Consider the following 21,694-nt stretch of genomic DNA (forward strand, 5'->3'; position numbering starts at 1 on the left):
GGGGGGCCGCTGCCGGATTTCCTGGGCCCTCTTGGTAGGACCCACTCCAAATCTGCTAGAAGCCCAAGTCCTCTCCCTCCCCATCCCAAACCCTAAGGATGCCAAACAAGCCACAACTAGAGAGAATTCAGTTCAGTCCCACTTTTACAGGGTTAGCACAGGCCGCAGAGGGAGACGGGCCTCTGGGTTGCTCAAGAGCAACTTTAATTATAACTTTCGCACTCGGGTCTCCGGGTGCCCCGTGGTGTGAATCAGCTCTTTACTCCCCAGCCGTCCTCGGAGAGCCCCACGAGGAGCCAGCTCAGGGGGCACCCACGGAGGGGGGTTTGCCTCACCTCCACCCACCCCACAAAACCGGAGGACCAACCCCCCATGCCCAGCTCACACGTCTCCCCACAACCCGACGAAGTGGCAGCAGGCTGAACGCAGAAACTGAGGTGCACACAGAGGTCTCCTGTCCTTCCCTCCGCGGCCCACGGGGGGCCTGGCGCCCAAGCACGGTGGCACCTCTTCCACTCAGGATTGTTGAGCAGATGCCCCCAAAAGCACTGGTGGATGAACGCACGAGGGAGTGAATGAGTGAATGGGGACAGAGGTGGCTGCTGGCGCACGGGGTGGGGGGGGGGGTCCCAGGAGCCTCGGGGAGACGGGACCAGGCCATCCAGTTCCACAGGGAGCCCTGGAGGAGGCTGGGGAGACAGGCAAGACTTTGGGAAGATGGAAAAGGACAGCTGAGGAACTTTGTGCCAGGCAAGCAGGAGGCGGGCATCTGCTGAGCGGGTGCCGTGCTGGGGTGGCCCTGCTGGAGGTGAGCGATTTGAGCAGAAGCTGCCACATCGGCCCTCCCCCCGCTGCCACCTGGACACGCAGCCCCACACCCCCCGGGGTCCCCTCCTCTGCCCCGACTGTGCTCCTCACCAGCACTCCAGCCCCAGAGGGTGGCCGTGGAGGCGGGGTGGACGGCAAGCGGCCAGAGCCCAGAGCCCAGAGACGACGGAAAGGCCCCTTCCCACCTGCCCTCAGCACCTCCCAGGCAGCAGGTGACACAGTGGAGATCCTTCTGTTTTCCCACTTTTTAAACAACTACACTTAAACCAACAGCAAACAAAAGCCTCGTAAAACGTGTTCTTTTTCCCACGAGGAAAAGTCTGGGAGGATGACATTTTGTCGTGGACACGTCCCGACCTACCGTTCGCCTCGGCCTTGGTCCCCACCTCCGTCACGTGGGGAGGGAGGGAGGGAGGCAGCTCCAGCAGTTGGTGACAAAGGTCGCTTCAATGAAACTCCTCGACATTAAGACTGGGGGCCCCGGGCACCTGGCCCAGAGTAAACCGTGGTCGGAGGACAGCGCTGGTTGTGGGGTTCGGGACCTTGCAGGCTGACTGCAAAGCCACCGGGGTGACCAGAGTGACATCAGCAGAGCATGCGGTTTGCAAAGTGGACGCAGTGCCTCTGCTCTGTGCCCTGCATCACCGCAGGGCCGGGGGCAGGTGAGCGAGGCCAAGAGGTGGTGCCTCACCCACCTGCTCCCCCATGGGGGCTGCAACACCGCCTCCGCCCTCTGCACCCCCTGCCCACCCTTGGCCCCCACCGACCCCCAAGCTACAGTCAACAACGATTCTCCCTCTGACTCAACGGGGCCTCTGTCCAGCGGCCGTTTGTCTCCGGGGCCCACAACTGACCCCCAGCAACGGGCAGCTCTTCCTCTGTCCCTGGCAGACGAGGAACAAAAAACTGGGATCCTGTCCTCACTCCCCTACGGCTCCCCCAGCACCAGAGCATGGGGGCAAGCCTGGGGTCATCTGGTCCAGTCCCCTGCCCCAGGAGAATGTATTCAAATCATGGAAGAAATGCTGCTCTTTGGTACTTTTTCTTTAAAAAAATAAAAAAGCCTCCAAGGAGAGCTTGTATGATGAGAGCAAAACAAATGTCTGTTCTTATAAGGCTCTCTCGAGCTTGTCTCACAGAAACCACAAGAGTATTTGGACAAAAGATGAAACGCTGCAACCACTGGTGCGTGCATCCATTCCGACAGCAACTGAGCAAGCACCTGGGGCGTCCAGGCTGCCACAAAGACCAAGAAAACACAACCCAAGTGCACAGTCCAGGGTAAGACACACAGACAGGACGCGGACGTCCCCACCTGGTGTGGGATGTCCTCCACGCAGGAGGGAAACTCACTTTCCTGCTCCCAGGAAAGGAAAACCTTATCTGCTGTCAGAGCCCGGTGACAGGCCTGGTGACAGGCCTGGGAGATAAGATAAGCGATAAGGATCTGGGAGGCTGGGGGAGGTACGGGCACATTCCACCAGGGACACCAGCACGGACGCTCTTCCAATGCCATGGGAGTGACCGCCTCACTGGGCACTCGGTGCCTGGCACTCACAGAGCAGGACAGGGGCTGGCATTCCCTCTGGGGGGACATGGCCCCAGAAGGGGGTGCTGCACACCAGGCGCAAAGGAACAGAGGGAGGGGCACCCCAGCGGCTGGTGGACCTCCTTCCCTGTGGGGGTCAGCGTCGGTGACTGAACCCCAACCCGGAGCTTCCGAGGGTGGCCTGGGTGCTCAGGAGCTGACCTTTCACTCCACCCCCAGCTTCAGGAGAGCGACAAGAAACTTGGTGCTTCTGCTATGATCTGGCTACCAAACCCAGATTAAAGGGTTAAAAAATCGCATTTAAGCTGGAACGGCCAGGAAGAGAGGAGTGAGCAAAAGGGTTCATCTTCATCTTTCAGGACCTTTGCGCTGAGCCGCCCCTCCCTCCAAACCGAGGCCCAGCCCCGCACCCCAGAAGGGTGGGTGGGGTGAAGCTGCTCCCACGAGCTGATTATTAACTCTGCTCTGAAGGTGGACCGGTGAGTCCAGATGAGGACAAGTGGCCACCCAGGCCCCTGCAGAGTTGGAATCAAAGCTCCGTGGGCCTCTCGGGATTCAGCCCTTCTCCACAGGACACAGATAAAAAGAGAAGAGAGTGGCAGGTTTGAACCCCGCCCATCCACCCACGCCCAGGGCGAGATGTTCCACCCGCCACCTCTGCCAGCCCCAAACAGGGCTCCTGGTGAGCCCGCTGGGAGGTGGGCAGGTTGGAGGGCTCGCCAGGTGGGGCAAGGCGCCCTCCCGGCTGTGATTAGACCTGCACCGTCGCTGGGCCCCCAGCCTGCTCACCCAGCAAGCTCGCCCTCGGAGCTGGCTGTGCCCGGCTGCCACCTCAGGAGCGCTCCTGGGAAGGCGTCAGAAGGCTCCACTGAGCTTCTGAGAACAGGTCCCTACCTGTCCCAGGAGCCAGGCTGGCACTCAGTGAACAAATCAAAGCCCAGTGCTGGAAGACAGAAGTCTGGGAAGAGAGTCCCAGCCAAGGGCTATGACTTCTGCTGGAGTCATCTTCCCCGAGACGCCCCTCCTGTGGGGAGCTGGGCCACCGGGACCTCAGCACCAGGCCACATCCAACCCCGCATCTTTCTGAAGCCCAGTGGTATCAGTGGTCTAGACCAAGGTTGGGGAGAGGAGGGCTGAAGAGAGGGATGGGCAGGAACAGCAGGTGTAGAAGGCCACTGAGAGGACCCTGGCCAGGGACATGGGGCGGCCAGCAAGCGTCTGTCCTCACCCTCACAAGCTAAAATAAAGTTCTCCTTCCTACACACCTACCTGGCCAATGGGAAAGTGAGGGAGCCCAGAGCCGTTGGTGGTATGGGAAAGCCAGCCCAAGAGTGAACCGTGCAGGGGGTGACAGGCTTCCTAAAACAGCCTAGAGACCTTTGACACCGTAGGAAGCTGGCACTGCTCCAGGCTGGTGGGGGTCTCTCCTTCTGCCGAATGCATCTCAGCCCCTAGGAAACCTCTTTCCTGCAAAGCTGCCCTATCTGACCAGAGCAGCTCAGGCTGGTGGTGACACAACAGGAAGTGGCGTGGGCACGGTGGCCCGGGGGATCAGGGAGGAGGTGGGGAGGCAAGGCGGCCTAGGGACCCTGGTTACCCTAACGGGTTCAGAGCTTCGGGGGTGAAAGCCCTTGTGAACCCCGTCCTGGAGGCCTGGGACAGTGGGCCCGGCACTCAGGGGGTAACCCCACAGGCCCCACAAGGCTTGGGGTTGGTGGGGCCCAGGGGCAGCGCTAGCTGTGTTCTGCCTTTTGGCTCCCCCCTTCCCATCAGAACAGGGCTCTGTCTCCTCCATCTCAGAATGCCCGGGGCCCTGATCCTCCCACGCGCCAGCTGAACTGGACAGCATCCCAAACACAGCGCCGGCCACGAGGAGCAGAGTGTGGCGGAAACGCAGACACAAACCAGTAGACCCAATAGTACTGCAGGTGCCACAACCCGGAAATGATGGGGGCGGCAGGGACGCCCAGGAGGGGTGGGCGAGGGTCAGCGACCACGCAGGTCCCCCCGAGACGGGCGTAAAGAGACATCAGCCACAGAAGCGGCCTCCTTCCCCAGCCATGTCTTCACCCAGAAGAGACCCAAGGGGAGAGAGGTGGGAACCCGCCCTTTCCAAAGAGGCCTCATGTGGATGCTGGTTCCCCACCCCCCGATGGTTAAACAAACTCGTTCTTCTTTCTATTTCCTGAAAAGGAGCCCCCGGGTTGCCAAAGAGAAATGACATTTGTGTAAACACCCATGGAGGTCCTGAGTTTCAAGGCAAAACAACAATGAATGAAGGGGGGGGAAAGCACACACAATTATGAGGACACAGGGCCTTTTTCTCCCTCCTTGCCAACAGGTTTTTCCATGCGGGATCCAAACTGAATCCCAACGAGGGTGCAGTCCCCACGGGCCAGAAACCCGCTGTATGGACCAGAAACATGCTGTATGGACCGCTGCCGGGCAGCACATTTTTCTCCAGGAAAGGAATTTCAAACGTCTCTTTGGTGATCAGAGATGCTTCCCCAAACCTCGGACAAAAATGCCAGCAGATTTCACGGCAGAAGAAAAGGAGGGAGACAAGGATGAAGGGCAGCAGCCTGGAAGCTGAGTCAGCACCCAGGGGACATTTGGGATGAAGTTTCAGAGCAGGTGGCACTGCCTGTGAAGCACCTCGGCCCTCCAGCTTTGGCGCCTAGGGTGACGTGCCGGGCTGGCTGTGGGATTTGAGTCTGGGGGTTCTCCCAACTTCTTGGCCGGGTCGGAAAGCCCCTTGGAAGGCACGTCCCCGAGAAGCCGCTTCCTCACCCCTGCTCCTCAGCACGGCGTGACGACGTGGTGGACGCCCTCGCTCCATCCTCCAGCAAAGCACTCGCATTCCAGCCCCCCGCACCGCCACCCCTCCACCGCCCCCCGGCCCGCTCCCAGGAACATCGCGCACATCCCAAACACCTCCCAGGAATCCAGACAAGCTGCAGCAGAAACTCCCCAGATCGCAATGCCGGCCGCAAGATCTCTGATCCCGGCATTTCTAGCGTCTGTTGAAACTAATCTCCAGCAGGTCCTCGGAGCCGCCTACCCCTAACGGCTGACCATCTGGACGGGGCGATTTTAAGAGGCAGCGGTGGCCAATCCGCAGATCTTCCCAGCCCTCCTGGAAGTCAGGGAAGCCCCTTGCGAAAGGGAAATGGGCTCCAAGAAACTCCTGGCCGAGAAGGACTTAACCACTCGGGTAGCTGGCCAAATATTTACAGAGACACGGCTGTGGCACACAAAGCCCTTCTCTTCTGCTCCGCGGCCGAAAATCTGGGCCCCGAGTGAAGACCGAGATCCCACCGTCCCGCTCCTGGGGCCCGGGGGCTGTCCCGCCGGCCGGGGGGCTGGACCCGGGGGGCCCCGGGGAGGCGCCGCTCCCTCCCGGCCCTCGAGGGGGCTGCCGGGCAGCCGGACCACCTGAGGGGCCCCTGCAAGCGGTGCGAGGCTGGAGGGAACAAAGGGAGCGAGGACTCACCCAGCAGCTGAGTCGGGCTGCGCTGGCCGCCTGAGAGCGCGGCCCGCCCACCGGGTCACATGGCTCGGAGCCGAGCAGAGGATCAAAGAGGCTTTGTGGCCGAGGAACAAGGAGCCTCCCAGAGCGCGGGCCGAGGTAGGGAGGGACCGCGACGGCCTCCCTGCGGAGGGGGCAGGGCGAGGGGCTGCGGAGGGAGGGGGGGCAGGCGGAGAGAAGGGGCGCCCCCAGCAATCACCCCCACCCCGGGTGCCTAGGAAATGCCAAGGAGCGCAGTTCCCAAGCCAGCCTGAGTCACCCCCAAAAGGAGTGACATAGTCCCCGGGGAAGAAGTCGGGGAAAGAGAGAGAAGGAAAGAGGCTCACCTGGACAGCCAGCCAGGCTGCCCTCCTTTCCCAGCCCGTCCGTTCAGGGCGATGCCAAGAATCTGACGCTGCCCACAGGCACCCTCTCTCCCCGCTGCCCCGCCCTCGCTCCCTCTTTGCCAGGTGCACCCCCCCACCTGGTCCTGACCCCTAGCAGCTCGGATGACAGGCCGCCCTCCCCAGGAGGTCCAGGCTTCCTGGCAGCTGCGGGTGGGAGCACAGTCAGCCCTGCTGTGTGTGCGGTGGTGGCAATGACCCCGGGAGGGAGAAGAGAGGAACGGGCAGGAGCTGGGGAGGCAGAGGTGGTGGCCAGCTCACCCAGAGCTCTTTCTTCTTCCTGGAGCCTCCGAACTCCGATTCCGATCCGGCTCCTGCTTCTCCAGCCCCTAAGGGCCTGGGAATGAGTCACGGAGTCTCCTCCTCTCTCCCCTCCCTGCAAGCCCCTGGGAAGTGCCGAGACCCCCTCAGGGGATGGGCTAGGTGGTCCCCAGAGGAGGGAGCTTGGGAGCAACCCTGTTGGGCCTGGGCCTGGACGCTGGGATCGGCCAGATCCATCCTGTGTCACGACCTCTGACCCCGAGGGAGTGAGTCACTCCCAGGCACAGGCGGGGCTGACTACGCTCAGGCCGCCTCCCACAGGAGGAGAGAGCTGCTGGGGGCTGGTGTGGGGGTCTTCCTGGGGCAGGGAGTGGTTAGTTCAAGGGCACAAGAGCCTGAGTGACACCTGGGAAGGCTGTCTTAGGCCAGTGACACCAGCCAGCCCATCCTCCTGCCTCCGGAATAAAGACCTCCAGCCCGGCCCTCGTGAGCCAGGCCACACCCAGGGTTTCCCGTTCCCAGATGCCCCCGCATGGTGGGTGGGCAAGGCCCCGGGGCACCCGCCCCACCAGCCACATGGGCAGGCTGACCACGTCCACCACCATGTCCCTCAGCAGCCAGCTCTCCCCAGCAGTGGCCACTCCCACCCCGACAGCCAACTTGCTCCCCAACGGCCTCCGAGGTCTTGGGGTTTGCCACAAAGGCTTCAGGGGGCTGTGTCCCACACCCTTCCACACCCCCATGTGGAGTGGCCATGGAGAGCTGCTGCCATGGGTCTCCAGGCACTTGGCCAGAGCCGGGGGAGTGTCCACGGGAGGGAATGCATGTCCGGAGCCCTCTTTCGCATCTCAGTGGCCACCTCAGTGGGCGGGAGGCCGTGGTGGATCCGAGACATGGGCCTCAGAGTCAAAACGAGATGGAGGCCCCTTCACTCGAACTAGTTCTGGCCCACTACTCAACATCTGCCGGCCTGGACCTTCCCTATCTGTAAAATGGGTGTAATCAACTCCAGCTGCAAGAATTAAAGTGAGATGTGTGTCCAGAAACAGGAAGGGCAGCCACTCAAAAAATATATCCTAGGCAGAGAGTGGGGAAGGCCCAGCCCCTCCTGACACCCCTGCCCACTTGGCTGGGCCCTCATCACTGGGCCCTAAAAAGCAGCTCCAGGAACCAGCACAAAGGAGGCCAGGCCAGGTGCCAGGGTTAATTAACACAGAGCCTCCGCTCCACGCCTGCCCTGGCAGCCTCCTTGCCCCGCAGCGCTCCCCTTGGAGCCTCCTTCTCACCTCTGGCCTCACTCTGTCCCCAGCTTTCTGGCCCCAGAGTCGACTCCCAGGGCCCACCACCCCTTCCTGGGCGCCAACCAGCTGCTCTCCAAGCCCACCCCTCGCCCTGCCCACCGTCTCCCCCAACCCCCAGATCTCTGGCCCAGGAGGCGGCCTGGGTGCTTTGTACACGTGACAAGCTCCTCTTGTACCTTTCCCTCACTTGTCACTGACGGCGGCCCCCAGAGTACAGGAGAGAGAATCCCTGCGCCTGACAAGCCCCCAGTCCAGGGGCTTTTCCAATGCTAAACATCTGCCCCCCGGAACCGCTCAGAATCCATTGCTGCTCAGCACACACTGGGCATCTAGAGAGAGCAGCCTGACGCCTGCGCAGCTGCCCATCCAATCCTCCGGCCGAAATGGAAGGCCGTCCACAGACGGGCCAGCCACATACATAATTTTAAAGTTTCTAGTAGCCACAGTAAAAAAACGTAAGAAGAAACCGGTGACGTTAATTTTAAAGCATTTTACTTAACCTAAAGAGCTAAAATATTATCAACCCAACATGGAATCAACATAAAAACGTTTGAGATATTTACCATCTTTTTTCTTTCCGTACCAAAATCTAGCATGCATTTTATACTTACAGCACCTCTCGATTTGGACTGGTCACATTTCAAGTGGTCAGTAGCCACACATGGCCAGTGGCTACTGTCCTGGACAGTACAGCTCTCAATACCCTCAATTTCATCCTGAGATGACACCAGATCCTTGGAGAGCGGTTTGTCTGGATCATTTTTAGCACCGTGTATGCAGCCACGTGGGGGGTGGTACAGGACGCACAGCAGCATCTACCGTGAGATACTGTTGAGGCCACTGATCTCTACATCACAGTGTCCCCTTTCTGGGAACGTATGGGGACATTACTCTCAGATTCGACCATCAGAAAGAACAGAGCGGGCTTCCTTGGTGGCACAGTGGTTAAGAATCCGCCTGCCAATGCAGGGGACATGGGTTCGAGCCCTGGTCCGGGAAGATCCCACATGCCGCGGAGCAACTAAGCCCGTGAGCCACAACTCCTGAGCCTGCGCCTAGAGCCCATGCTCCGCAACAAGAGAAGCCACTGCAATGAGAAGCCCGCGCACCACAGCGAAGAGTAGCCCCCCCTCACCGCAACTAGAGAAAGCCCACGCACACAGCAACAAACACGCAGTGCAGACAAAAATAAATTAATTAAATAAATTAATTTAAAAAAAAAAAAAGAAAGAAAGAACAGAGCTTCTCCTAAGAAATCACTTTGCCACATGTGTGCTAAGCATCGGTCAGACGGTTCCCAAGATGTCGGTTGCTGTGACTGCCAACCCACTCCTCTCCAGGGTTCCCGCACTTACCTGGCTCACAGGTGCTCAGGTCAGGATGCACGCCTGACTCAAAAGCAGCGGCTCAAGAGTGAGCTGGGCTGTTAGAACTTCCCCGGGAGCGTGGAGCCAGGAACCCTTACAGACACCCAAGCTACTGCAACTCCTGCTCGTCCTGTGCACAGGCATCTAGGCACCGGCCTCCCCTAAGTACCTCAACATGCTTCTTTTTATTTACTTCAAAGTCACACGGCATTACAGTGATTAAAAAACAATCTATAGAGACAGAAAGCAGTGGTTGCTAAGGTGGGGGCAGGCGTGGCTGGGGAGTGACTGCTTCATGGATATGGGGTTTCCTTTTGAGGTGATGAAAATGTTCTGGAACTCGGTAGTGGTGATGGTTGCACAACAATGTGAATATGTTCATGGTAGATTAAAGAGAAAAGAATTTAACGTGTCCTTTTTTCACTAGAGCCAGTTTCTTCTCCTGTTTTAGACCTTAAAACCAGAAGGGCCCTGAGACAAATCAGGAGCCCTGGGGGAGGCTGAATCATGCCTCCTCTTCCTGGAACCTGTGAATGTTACCTTACATGGCAGGACGGACGCTGCAGAGGTGATGAAGGATTGTGAGATGCAGAGATTACCCCGATTATCTGGGTGGGCCCCAAACATAATCCCAAGGGTCCTTATGAGAGGGACGCAGAGGGAAAATTGAAGAATACAGAGAAGATGACCGTGTGATGATGGAGGCAGACAGTGGAGTGATGTGGCCACAAGCCAAGGAGTGCCAGCAGCCACCAGCAGCTGGAGGAAGTGAGGACAGACTCTCCCCTGGAGTCTCCAGATGGAACCAGCCCTGTTGACACCTTGACTTAGCCCAGTGACCCTGATTTCAGACTTCTGATCTCCAGAACTGCCAGAGAATAAATTCTATTGTTTTAAGCCACTGAGCGTGTGGTAATTTATTATAGCAGCCACAGGAAACTCATACAGCCCTGCAGTCTGGAACTCGACCCGTATAAGTTAGGATGAAGAAACAAACACTCAGAGCTGGAGGGAACTTGCTCCAGGCCGTGCATCCATGAGCGGGACCCTTCCCAGACCCGATGGGATGTAAGTCAGGTTTTTGGGAAGGGAGTTGGACTCACCCCCACAAAACTAAGGAAGCTCCCCTCACTGGGCACCAGCTGACGTGCAGTGGAGAGGGGGGTCCCATGTTGTCCTGAACAAGGATGCTGTGGGCCGTTTCCACCTGCCCATGAGCAGAGCCCACCATCCCCCCTGGGGAACCCCCAACAGAAGGGTCGCCAGGGGCAGCAGCAGTAATCAGCTGTCCTGCAGCAGGGTCCTACTCTGGAAGCCACAGAGGGACAGTCGGGGCTCCCACCTCCAGCTGGGCCAACTGGGTGAAGAGCATAGCAGCCTCTGTGGGAGTCACCCGCCCTGCAGGACAGGGGCACTCACGTGATGCCCGAGACGGTTGCTCTAGCATGCAGCAGCAGCGGAAGGGGAGGAAGTGGTTACACTGCATCCTCCCTCCCTCCCTCCCTGTCTCACGCACACTCACACTCACGCACACACACATGCACACACATACCGCCCCCCCCCACCCCAGTTCCCAGGTCCCGAACGTTCCTCCTGCCAAGCCCAAAGCCCGGTGGTGAGCACAAAGCTCAGCCCACCTGCCAACTCTCTTCCAACCCACCCCGGGCAGACCCCCATGGGGTGCAGCAGTTGCTTCCTCTCAACTGCCAAGAAAAATATCTCTCCCTCTCCTCTGTGGGCAGCTCGCTGGGCTCCCCCCACAGGGGGACAGGGGAAGGGCTGGGTGGGTTGCAAGTGTGGGTCTGGGGGCTGAAGTGGGCGGGAAGCATGCGCAGCCACATGCCCCCAGGGTTGGGGGCGGTGGGGAGCCCCGTGCCTAGAGGCAGGCAGACCTCAGAGAGGTGCTGGCACACACACACAAGCCCCCACCATCCCTGGGGGTAACCCCCAAAGCCCCAGCGCAAAGGCCCCGGCATGCACGGGGGAGAGAGGGGCCCTACCGCACAGCTTCTCTCTGCAGCAGAGCGATGCTTGCAGGGGCTAGTTGTCACATTGGGTTGACATCTTTCTTTTTTCCAGTTCCTTCTCAACTTGAACTAGGAGAACGTTCAGGCTGCCCCTCATCTCAAAAAGAAGGCCAGCCCCCTTCCTTTGGCCCAGCTCCCTCCTCCACTGTAGGCTTGCTTTCTTCCTCTCTGAACAATCCAGGCTCTTAACAGTTGGTCTACACTGCGGCTTCCACCTTCCCACCACCCACTCACTTCTTAACCTTTGCTATCTGGCTTCTGCCCATTTCACCATTAAAACCGACCTCTTGAAACAATCTTCATGGCCAGCCTCCAGTTCCTCTGTCCCATCTGACCTCAGAGGCAGCACGTGGCATGCATTAAGCACCCCTCCTCCTAGAAGGGCACTTCTCTGGGCGACCTTCCTCTCTCATCCCCCAAGGCAGGGGTTTAGACAGCACATGGGGGTCTCCTCTGAGATGCGAGGAGAGGAGAGGAGAGGCCGGCCTTACTTCCATCACCAGCTTCAGCCACGACCCCCAGACTGCAGCCTCTGGCCCTGACCACCTTCCCGCCAGCCACATCTCCAAACATGCTGTGTTCTAAGGACCCTATGCTCTTCATCCAGGCCCTGTAGTCTCCCAAGCCCCATCTAAAATCCCCTGTTAGAAGTCACCACTTCCAGGAAGCCCTCCGGATGTTTCTCCAACAGATGTGACCACCCCCGCCCCCGTTCGTGTTTCCCGCCTCACATCTTGACCCGGCGCACTTGCCTGGCTGACTTACCTCCTCCCGGGTTCCTAGGTAGTGGCCCCATAAATGTTTGTGGAACTCAGCGGCAGGAAGGCCCCATTTCCTCCTTTCTAAGAAGCGCTTCTCCCACCCCCACTGTCAGGCTGCATCTTCCCCTCGCAGGCACCTTTAATACACATTTCTTTTTCCTCTTGAAAAGCTATCATTAAATCAACAATGTGTCAGAAATTATTTGATGATATCTTAACTCTTGTTGGCAGCCAACTCTGTTACTCTGGTGTGATGGATACTTTGTAGCTGAGCAGTAGCCCCCGGCACATTTCCAACCCCACCACCCCATCCTCCTTCCAGAATCCTGAATACCCAGCAACAAAACAATCAGATCCTGCATTGATTTCAAACAGAAACCGAGGACGTCTATCGCACCAGGGGTGTCCGATCCTAAGGGCTTTCTCCAGGGTGTCAGGAGGGAGGACCGCCAGGCGGGGGCGCTCCAGGCTGGCATTACATGTGACACTCTGGACCTCCTTACCCTTCACAGAAATAAGGACCGAAACAAAAGCCTTAGCGGCTAAGATGGTAAATTTTTGAGTCAAACAATACGTGGTTCAGTATTTAGAAGGGGGGACTGAGGTTCTACCGGGGGGTAGGGGATAAGCAAGCAGAAAGGGCAGGATATTTGCTTGGCCTCTGAAAAGAGGTTCTCAAGCCTGGTGGCACACTAGCATTCCAAGGGGAGCTTCTAGGAAATACAGATGCCCGGGCCCCACCCCAGTGATTCTGATTTAACTCATCTAGGGGTTGGTAATTTTAAAAAGATTTCTCAGGGGACTCCAATGGGTAGCCTAGGTTGAGAACTACTGTTAGGACTGACAGACACATACACACCCCTGAGACTTGGTGAGATCCTGACAACATTTTAGAGCTGGGTGTGCCCAAGAGACACACAGGGTGTGAGTGGGGTGGGAGTGGGAGGGTCAACAGTTTCCACAGTGGGGGGGCCCGGGCCAGAGGCGCCCCCCCAATTCAGTGCGCAAGGCTTGGCCTTTTTATTAAGGGTCTCCACACTGCCCGCTGCCTGGCTGGCACTTGGAAGAGAACAACAGAAGGACACCCAGAAAGGGGTCCAGGATACACTACTGAGGCGTAAGATTTGGGAGAGAAGGCATTCGAGTTCCTTAAATCTTATCTGCCTAAAAGCAGAGCCTTCCAAAAGAATGCAATTGTCTTCAGTCCCCTCCCCTGAGCAACCCAGGGAAGATTGACTCTATCACAGCAGAGAAGTCTGCATACCACACCTACCAGATACTCTCACAAAACTAGCCTATATCCCATCTCTCCTCCTAAGGGCCCATTTATCTTTCCAGAGTCCTTTGTTTTCCAGTAAGTGCTCTTCTCCCCCTCCCCTTCCCCTACTAAGAAGGTATGTATATAAGCCCCAAATTCTAACGCCCCTTTGAGTCACAGTTTTCTGTGAACTCCCTTATGTACATGCTTAAGTCTGTCGTTTCTCTTGCTAACGTGGCTCTTGTCAGTTTAATTTGCAGACCCCCAAAGACTGAACCTAAGAGGGTAGAGGAGAAGTTTTCCTTCCCCAACATTTACCCAAAAAAACCCTCTTCACTGCAGACTGGCACCTTCCCCACCCACAGCCAGTACTTTAGACCCCTGTTTCTCAAAGTCTGTTAAAGCAGGACAACCTGCTCTGCAGGATGCTCCCATCCCAAAAGGTTTCCGCAAATAGATTTGGCAATTGCTACCCTCTACAGTCCTTCTTTTGGATATTTACAAATACATTTCAATATATTTTTGAATTAAATTCTACAATGTGAGTTTTTTAAAAGTTCAAAGTCTTTAACTATTTCCCAAACTTACTGGACTGTGGAACCCCCTTTGCCTGTCTAATGCGTATTAATGAGCCCGAAGAGAACACAGTTTGGGAAACCCTGGTTTAGACTTAAAAGCCCATCAGCTCTCTGCTCTTGCTCTAGGCCAGACATCGGACCAATCCAGCCTCTCTGGACACAGGTTAGGGAGGGGTGGGAGTGGAGAACATGAGTCCCAAAGAGGGGGAGGGTAGCTTACCTGGGGCAGCCACAGGTCTTGGAATAAAATTTTTAAGTCCAAATTCCTAAATTACCAGGGGACACAAGAATGGTCGGAGCAGCATGGTTTATAAAGGCAAAAAAATATGAAAACAACCCAAATGTCCATCAAGGGGAGCATAGAAAGCTATAGTGCATCTGCCCACTGACTACCATCTGGCAGAGAAAATGCACAGGCCAGAACTACAGGCACTGGTGCAGATGACCTCAACTCACAAATAGAGTAAGCTTCCGAAGGCTACTTACAGAACATGCTCCTGGTTATGTCGTTTTGCAACGTGTAAAACAATAGCATACATTACTGAGGCGTGTAGTAAAAGTTCTAAAGTAAACATGGGAACGATAAATAGATAAATACGGATGCAGCTCGTGTCTGGTGAGAGGAAGGAAACAGGACTGTTAAATGTTTGCTTCTCAGGCTAGACAGAGGCACCCAGGTGTTCACTGAGACAGTGCCTGTGTTTTTTAAAAGCAAGCAATCTTCGCAGGCACTGGGGAATCAAAGTCCTGAGCTTACCCATGGCTAACTGGCCAGGTGGCCCCGGAGACGAGGCGTCACCTCCCTGAGCCTCCATTTACCCAACTGAGACCGAGGGCAATGAACCCACCTGCTATTTGGCTGCTCGTAAGGAGGTGGCTCAAACTTCCTGCCCTCCCTTGTGGGGTTTTGGGGAGGGTGGTTTGCACTAACCATGGCAAAGTGCTTTGAAAACCACATGAAGCTTCTAACCAAGGGGAGCTGGCGACTCCAGGCCTGTTTTCATGACCTGGCAGAAAATGCCCCAGCCCAAGAAGCCTTGTTTTTCCCTCGGGGCGGAGGCCTGGGTGTCAGGCGTGAGGGCTGAGGGCTTTTGCGGCTGCTTAGGGCATCTGATATGAGGCTTTGTGAGCCCCAGACCCACTTTTAACTGGGGTGCCTGAAACCCCTCTTCCCTTCAGCAAAGACCCTGGGGCAGGTAAAACCGCCACTCATGGGAAACTAAGCAGCTTGTTTAATTGGGAATTGGGCCCAAACCAGCCCAGCCCAGATCTTTCCTCTCCTTTCTCTCCTCCCAGAACTGGCAGCTCAGGAAATTCAAGGCTGTGAAACAGCGGGCACATGACCTCCGGCTGTTTACTCAGACAGGAGACACTGACCCTTCCCAGCTGGCTCCACAAACCTGGGCATCCCCTTGTGCCAGACCCTCCCTGCCCAGGGGTCAGCAGTCCCATTTACGAGCGCTCCAGGGCCTGCAGTCCAAGCCACCCAAGTTCCCATTTTATCCAGGAAACCCAGGCTTTGAGGTCAGAAGGATGGGTGTTCAAATCTGACTCCACCACCTATCAGCTGAGTGACTTTAGGTAAATTTCTTTATCTCTTGGGGGTGATTTTCACATCTGTCGAAAAGGGGAAGGGGTTCTTCCCTCACCAGAATTCAAGGAAGATGAAAAGGAAAGAGATGGCACTGAGCCATCTAAGCCCGGTACAGATGGTACAGACTGGCGCTGAGCCTGGCACCCAAGCAGACGCTCCACAAAGATGCCTCCCTGCCTCTTCTTGGTACCTCCATGGGCGTGGGAGCAGGGAAGACAGCCTGCAGGAATGCAGTGTCTGCCAGCTCCCCGGCAGAAGCGCAGAGAAGAATCAGCAGAGACTACTGATGGACATGAAGAATTTGGATTACCGATGAGTTTCATGTAACTGTGCTTTCAAAACCTTAATGGTGGATCCAAAAGATCTTCTGGGAAATTTCTCTTTTAAAAGTACATTAAAAAAAAAAAAAAAGGAACAAATCCTGCAAACATAAGATTCAGTGAAAGAAGCCAAAAATAAAAGTATACTGTATGGTAACATTTAGATAAAGTTCAAAACCAGGCAAAACCTTCACTGGTGATGGAACATTTCTGTCTCCTGATTGTGGCGGTGATTGCATGAACCTATGTACGTGATAGAATTTCAAAGAACCATACACCCCAAAAAGGGGGGGGGGGGCGCCTGTAAAACCGGTGAAAACTGAGTAAAGTGTGTAGCTGAGTTAACATTCTTGTACCACCGTCAGTTTCCTGGTTTTGATATGTACTGTGATATGTCATTAGGGGAGAAGCTGAAAAGGGTACACAGGAACTCTCTCCTATTACTTTTGCAGTTTCTGGTGAGTCTAAGATTATTTCAAAATAAAAAAATATTTTTTTAAGTACATTCAAGGGAGCTCCCGTCTAGTTTCTAAAGGGGATGCTGCCTGATTCATGAATCGCGCAATAAAATCACTTCGATCTTTCACACACCCACAAAAGTATATACAAAATGTGAAATGCCACACATATTTTATCATGATGTACCAGTCAGAAATGGGAATTGGATGATTTCGCAACATAACTGTTCATTCCTTCATCCCATGCACACGTGTAGTGCGTGCAGGCATCTTGTCAGGTATGGGGATGGGGCTGAGCCTCACAGACAGAGGCCCTGCCCACTCAGATCCTGGCCTCAGGGAGAAGACACAAAGCGAAGGAATCTGGCAACAATTAGCAAGGGCCAGCGGTGCCTGAGAACACTGCGCTAAGGCTGTTCTTAGAGAATCCGAAAAGAGGCCCCACCCCTGTGGGAAAGCAGACCTTCCAGGCTGAGGGACCTGCAGGCAAAGGTCTGGCAGCAAAGCCTCAGGGGAGCCTCAGGGAAGCCGTTCAGGAAGCCAGGGGAGGTGTGAGCTGCGGGAGGGGCAAGTGATGAGGCTGGAAAACTATCACTACGTTGTCATCTGGGCTGTTTTTCCAGACCCCAGGATAGGATGATCACAGCGGTCAGGGGGCAGAGATTTGCTTACCTGGGCCCTACGCAGCTCAGAAAATGACTATTTCATGGCCAGAGACAAGAGCCTAACTCTTGTAAGCTGCTGGCCACGGGTGCTGATGGGGAAAGGCAGGGCTTGCAATCGGGCGGCACCTGCAGAGGAAGCCTCCACCCCAGGCAGGACACCTGGCACTTTCCCATCTCTTATCTCAGGCCACGGCCTCCAAGCCTGGGCATCCTCTGGTCCCCGGGGCTCCCAGGGCTGCCAAGGCAGGGGCACCTGGAAGATGCTGCAGCAGCTGTTCCTCCAGCTCCCCGCATCGCCCCCCAAGGCCAATCCGCTTTTCTCCCTGGCAGTCCACACCCGCTAACCTTCCACCACCACCAGGCACGCCCTGGCCATGCAGGCTCACTTCTCTGGGCCTCAGTTTCCTCACTTGCAAATCAAGCAGATGAACCCTGGAGTCTCCTGCAGCTAAAGAATTCTAAGTCTCCGGGGGGAAAAAAGTCACAAAAAGGAGGCAGGTGCACAAGCCCACACCCTTGCCTTCATCTGTATAAAAGGGAAACAGTTTCACAACTGATTTCTTTCCTGCCCTGCCTGGGGGAGCATCCTGTGGACTCCAGGGCTGGGAGCGTCTAGGGGAACCCAGAATCTTCCAGGGCTCAGGATACAGAGGGAATTCCTCCTGAATTCTTCCAGAAGAGGATCACCACTTCCTAACTGTATTTGCTTCATGCTGCTGCTGCAACAAATCACCACAGCGTGGTAACTCAGAACAACACAGGTTCCTCATCTTACAGCTCTGGGAGTCAGAAGTCCAACACAGGTTCACCGAGTTAAAACCAAAGGCTGGTTCCCTCTGGAGGCTCCAGGGAAGAATCCGTTTCCCTGCCTGTTCCAGCTCCTAAAGGCCGCTGCATTCCTTAGCTCCTGGCCCTCCCAGCATCTTCACAGCCGGCGTGGCCAGTGGAATCTCTCCCACACCCCATCACTGATGCTGACTCGCTTCCCTCCTCCCTCCACTTCTAAGGACCCTTGTGATTACACTGGGTCTGTGTGGATTAGCCAGGATAATCTTTCTAGATTATCCTGGATAATCTCCCTATTTTAAGGCCAGCTGATCAGCAGCCTTGATTCCCCTTTGCCTTGTGACCAGACATTGTCACACGTTCTGGGGATTAGGACACGGGCATCTTTAGGAATCATCATTCTGCCGACCCCACTAACCCAGGTCCTTAAAGGAGATGAAGGGGAGGATGGCAGGCCCAGCAGGCTGCCTGCTTGTGTTCAAATCCTGGCCCCACCACTTAGTAGCTGAGGGACCCAGTTACGCACATCTGTAAAATGGGATAATGTACCTAAGAGGGGCCGGGGGCTGCAGAAGGTCCTCCCCAGAAATTCCATCCTCAGCTCGTGACCAATGATTCTTCCAGGACAATGTTGGGGTTCAGCTGGGCTCTCCCAGCGTGGTGCTTGGCCGCCCCAGAAGGGTGACAGGCCACAGCCACAGCGATGGCGGCAGCCGGCTTGTCCGCGGTCTCCTCCCTCACCAGAACCACTGGAAGCTAGTGCAGTCTGCCTCCCTCGCTGGCTCCCTGGATGCCAAGCTCCTCCCACCTCACCGTGGGGCCCTCTCGAGCACAGAGAGCCCCCTTCCACCACCGGAGAGAACTGGTCACAGTAAGGCAGCCTCGTGTCCAGCGAGATGAATTTGGGATCCCCGAGCCCAGGTCACTCCCGCTTTGTGGCAGAGAGGTCCCGGGGGTGTGGGGTGCGGGATGTGGGCGAGGGGTCAGTGCTCTGCTCCTGGGAACCAGGCCACTGGTTCCTGACAGCCCAAACCACAGGCCTCACTTCTCTCCCAGGGGTCTTACTTTCCAACCACTGCTGCATCAGGCATCCACGCTGGACAGGCCGAGGGGCCCCAAATCACAGCATCACAGTAGCTGCCACACAGGGAGGCATAGAGAGAGAGAGAGAGAGGGGTGCTGGGCTGTGTGGCCTTGGGGAAGTCACTCTGCCTCTCTGGACCTCTCATTTCCTCCTCCATAAACTGTGGGATCGGGGCCAGGGGATCCCATGAATCGTACCTGGACGCATTGCCTCCTGCATCCACAGAGGACAGAGACCAGCTCACCAGCCCCTTCCAGCTTTGGTCTGGAAGACAAAGCTTCCAGAACCCAGTGGCACCCCCCCCCCAACGTAGTGGCCCCCTGGCCTTTCCCCTGGCGTCCTCCCAACACCAGGACAGTCAGCCCTCCCTGCAGGGGCATCGGCTGCCTTCAGTTGCTCCCAGGACCTGGCCTGGCTGCCGGGAAGTGGCTTTTGCCCACGCCCGCCCCAGCCTCCATGGAGAAAGGCCAGTTCTGCCAAACAGGAGGCCGTAGGTGGCAGGGGCCAAAGGGGCCAAGCCATTCTCTTCCGCAGGGGCAGGAGGGAAGTGGAGAAAAGCAGGCACGTGATTCCAGCCTGCGGTTCTCAGGGGAAGGGCGAGCCGCAGCAAAGGGAAGCAGGGGCCCCGGAGCTCAGTTGTGGGGGAAGGGAAGGGACTCTGGCCTCACCCCCCCACCCCCTGGCTCCCACCCAGGGCCTCCGACTCCTGCAGGACCCTGCCCCCATCCTATCTCAGGGGAGAAAGTGAGGCGCTCTGCGTTGCCAAATTCCAGTAATGAATCCCACATTCATTCCGTCCTCTGCTTATTGGAAACCCTCCCTCCGCCTTCTGGGTTCGCTCTGAACAGCTGGTCTGCAGAAGTCGGTGGAATTGAATATGCAGGGTGGCTGGAGGTGCCTGAGCAGAAGAGTTAGCTCTCCTCGCGTTCCCCGCCCACCCCTTCCTCTGAAGAGGAGGCCTCCCAGTTCCTGCCCTTTTCCTGGGAAAGCTGGAGAGCGATCCATTGTTAACTCTTTCACTTCCTGCGGGCATCCTCCCCATAGAGGCCGGCAGGCCAGGAAGGCAGCGGGGCCCGGTGGACTCCACGGCCACCGAGCTGAGGAGCCAAGCGTGGACAGCAGAGGCCGCCGCCCTTCCCCGACGCCCCAGGCATGAAAGCGCACACGGTCAAGGCTAAGAGGACACACGCTCTGTTGGGAAAGGGTTTTTCTGCTCTTGCCCTGCACGAGGCAGACAGGGCGCGGATTTTGCAGGTGGAAGAAAGGAAGCCCCAAGAGGTTGGCGCCTCACCGATTACACAAAGGCAGGGCTCAGACACCCATGGAGCTGCTTGCAAACGTGTGCTGCTCTCAGGCACACACACAACAAATGCAAGAGGTGAAGAGCTGTGAGACACAAAGGCACCCGCAGAACTGTAACAGTTCGTTAGCGCGAAGGCGTCCGTCTCCCCCCAGCGGTCCCATCGATCTGGTATTAATGTCTTTCTGGAACGACGTGTGGGAGACTGGGCTGTGCGGACCAGCCACTGCTGGCACCTCTGGCCCCACCCCAAGGATGGGCGGGCCATTCCGCCTCCAAAGAGGCACCGGCTCAAGAAAGGCTGCAGCACCAGGGCCTGGGAGACGTGACTCCACCTCTGCCACTAACCCGCTGTGTGACCCTGGCCATGTCACCAGCCCTCTCTGAGCCTCAGAGACAAGAGGGAGTGAAACCAGAGGTCTGAGGAGGTTTAGGGGCTCTGGAGTCAGGCTTGCTGAATTCCAACCCTCCTCTGCCACACCCACCAGCTGTGTGGCCTTGGGCATGTTGTTTAACCTGTCTGTGCCCTGGGTTCCTCATCTGTGAAATGGGAATAATGACAGAATGGACTTCACAGGGCCGATAAGAGGATTAAATGAGGTACTGTACTTACTCCCGGTAAAGAGCCCTGCGACCGTGCAGGTTCCATAGGCAGCCCTGGTTACTGACCGCTGCTGTCCCGGTCATCAGGGATCCTATCCGGCCTTGGCAACCCGAAGCCCTGGAGAACGGAGGCGGAGCACCCCTGGTCCTCTGCTGCCCTCCTGTCCTCTAGGCCCTCTGCTGACGGCGGCCACAGCTGGAGCCCAGCCGTGGTTCCCAGTGACCCACCACCCTCCTGAATTAGCCATCACAGAGGCCCCAAGCCCGCCAAGTCCAGATCAAACCATCCCTCCTCGTCCTCATCAAACCCACGCCTTACACTCCCTCCTCCCAACGAGTCTTTACTTCATGTGTGTGTGTGATGGGAGGTTGCGGGGGGAGACACAGGGATGCCTCGGACTTGAGGACTTGAGGCTGCCAGAGTAAGCCAGGGCGGCACGGAGCTGCCCGCGGCCGTGCAGGGTCTCCCCGCAGGCCGATGGGGCCCTGCCGCCCCTGCCCGCCACACCGCTCCCTCTATGTTGAATGTTCCCTGTCCCCTTCTGCCCCTCCCTCCAGCGATGCTCCCAGCAGCCCTGCCGGGAGGACAGGATGAATGTGGCCCAGGCAGGGGAAGTGCGGGGGAGCCCCGGGCACACGGCTAACGGGCTGGAGCCCAGAGCCCGAGCTGGTCCTGCCACCACGCTGCGTGGCCCTGTTCTAGGGAAGCTCCTATAGGAAGCAGGCCAAAGAGGAACAGCCCGGATCAAGGGGGAAGGGGCCTGCCTCTCCCAGCGAGCAAAGGCAGCTCGGCCTGCAAACACCAAGCCAAAGGCCCTTAAACAAGTGGGAAAAGTGAGAAACACACACGCAGATGGGCTGCAGCTTAGTATTTCTCCTGCCCCACACGCACACACACGCGCACACACACACGCACACGCACAGTCTGGTTTTTAAACCCAGAAGATGAGTGAGGGCTGTGCGCTGGGGAAGCCCCACCCCGCTGGTCGGGGAGGCACCACACAAGCTTGGCTCTGGCCGTCCACGGAGCAGGGGGCGGAAG

The 21,694-nt window shown here is 57.1% G+C and overlaps 1 protein-coding gene across 6 annotated transcripts in view; it reads right to left on the minus strand.

The window, feature by feature from the left end:
• Positions 1 to 21,694, minus strand: part of SEPTIN9 (septin 9) — a 165,336-nt gene that overhangs the window by 34,225 nt on the left and 109,417 nt on the right. The window contains exon 1 of one of the 6 annotated variants that reach the window (XM_061176283.1): positions 6,551 to 6,618. The exons of 4 other annotated variants lie outside the window; for them this stretch is intronic. The gene's annotated coding sequence lies outside the window, so the exon portion shown is untranslated. Of the gene's footprint in view, positions 1 to 5,870; positions 5,919 to 6,550; positions 6,619 to 21,694 lie in introns of those variants that run through there. One more of the 6 variants, XM_061176281.1, reaches the window with a different exon arrangement.

Source organism: Eubalaena glacialis, chromosome 19 (genome assembly GCF_028564815.1).
Source record: "Eubalaena glacialis isolate mEubGla1 chromosome 19, mEubGla1.1.hap2.+ XY, whole genome shotgun sequence".
Lineage (NCBI taxonomy): Eukaryota > Metazoa > Chordata > Mammalia > Artiodactyla > Balaenidae > Eubalaena > Eubalaena glacialis.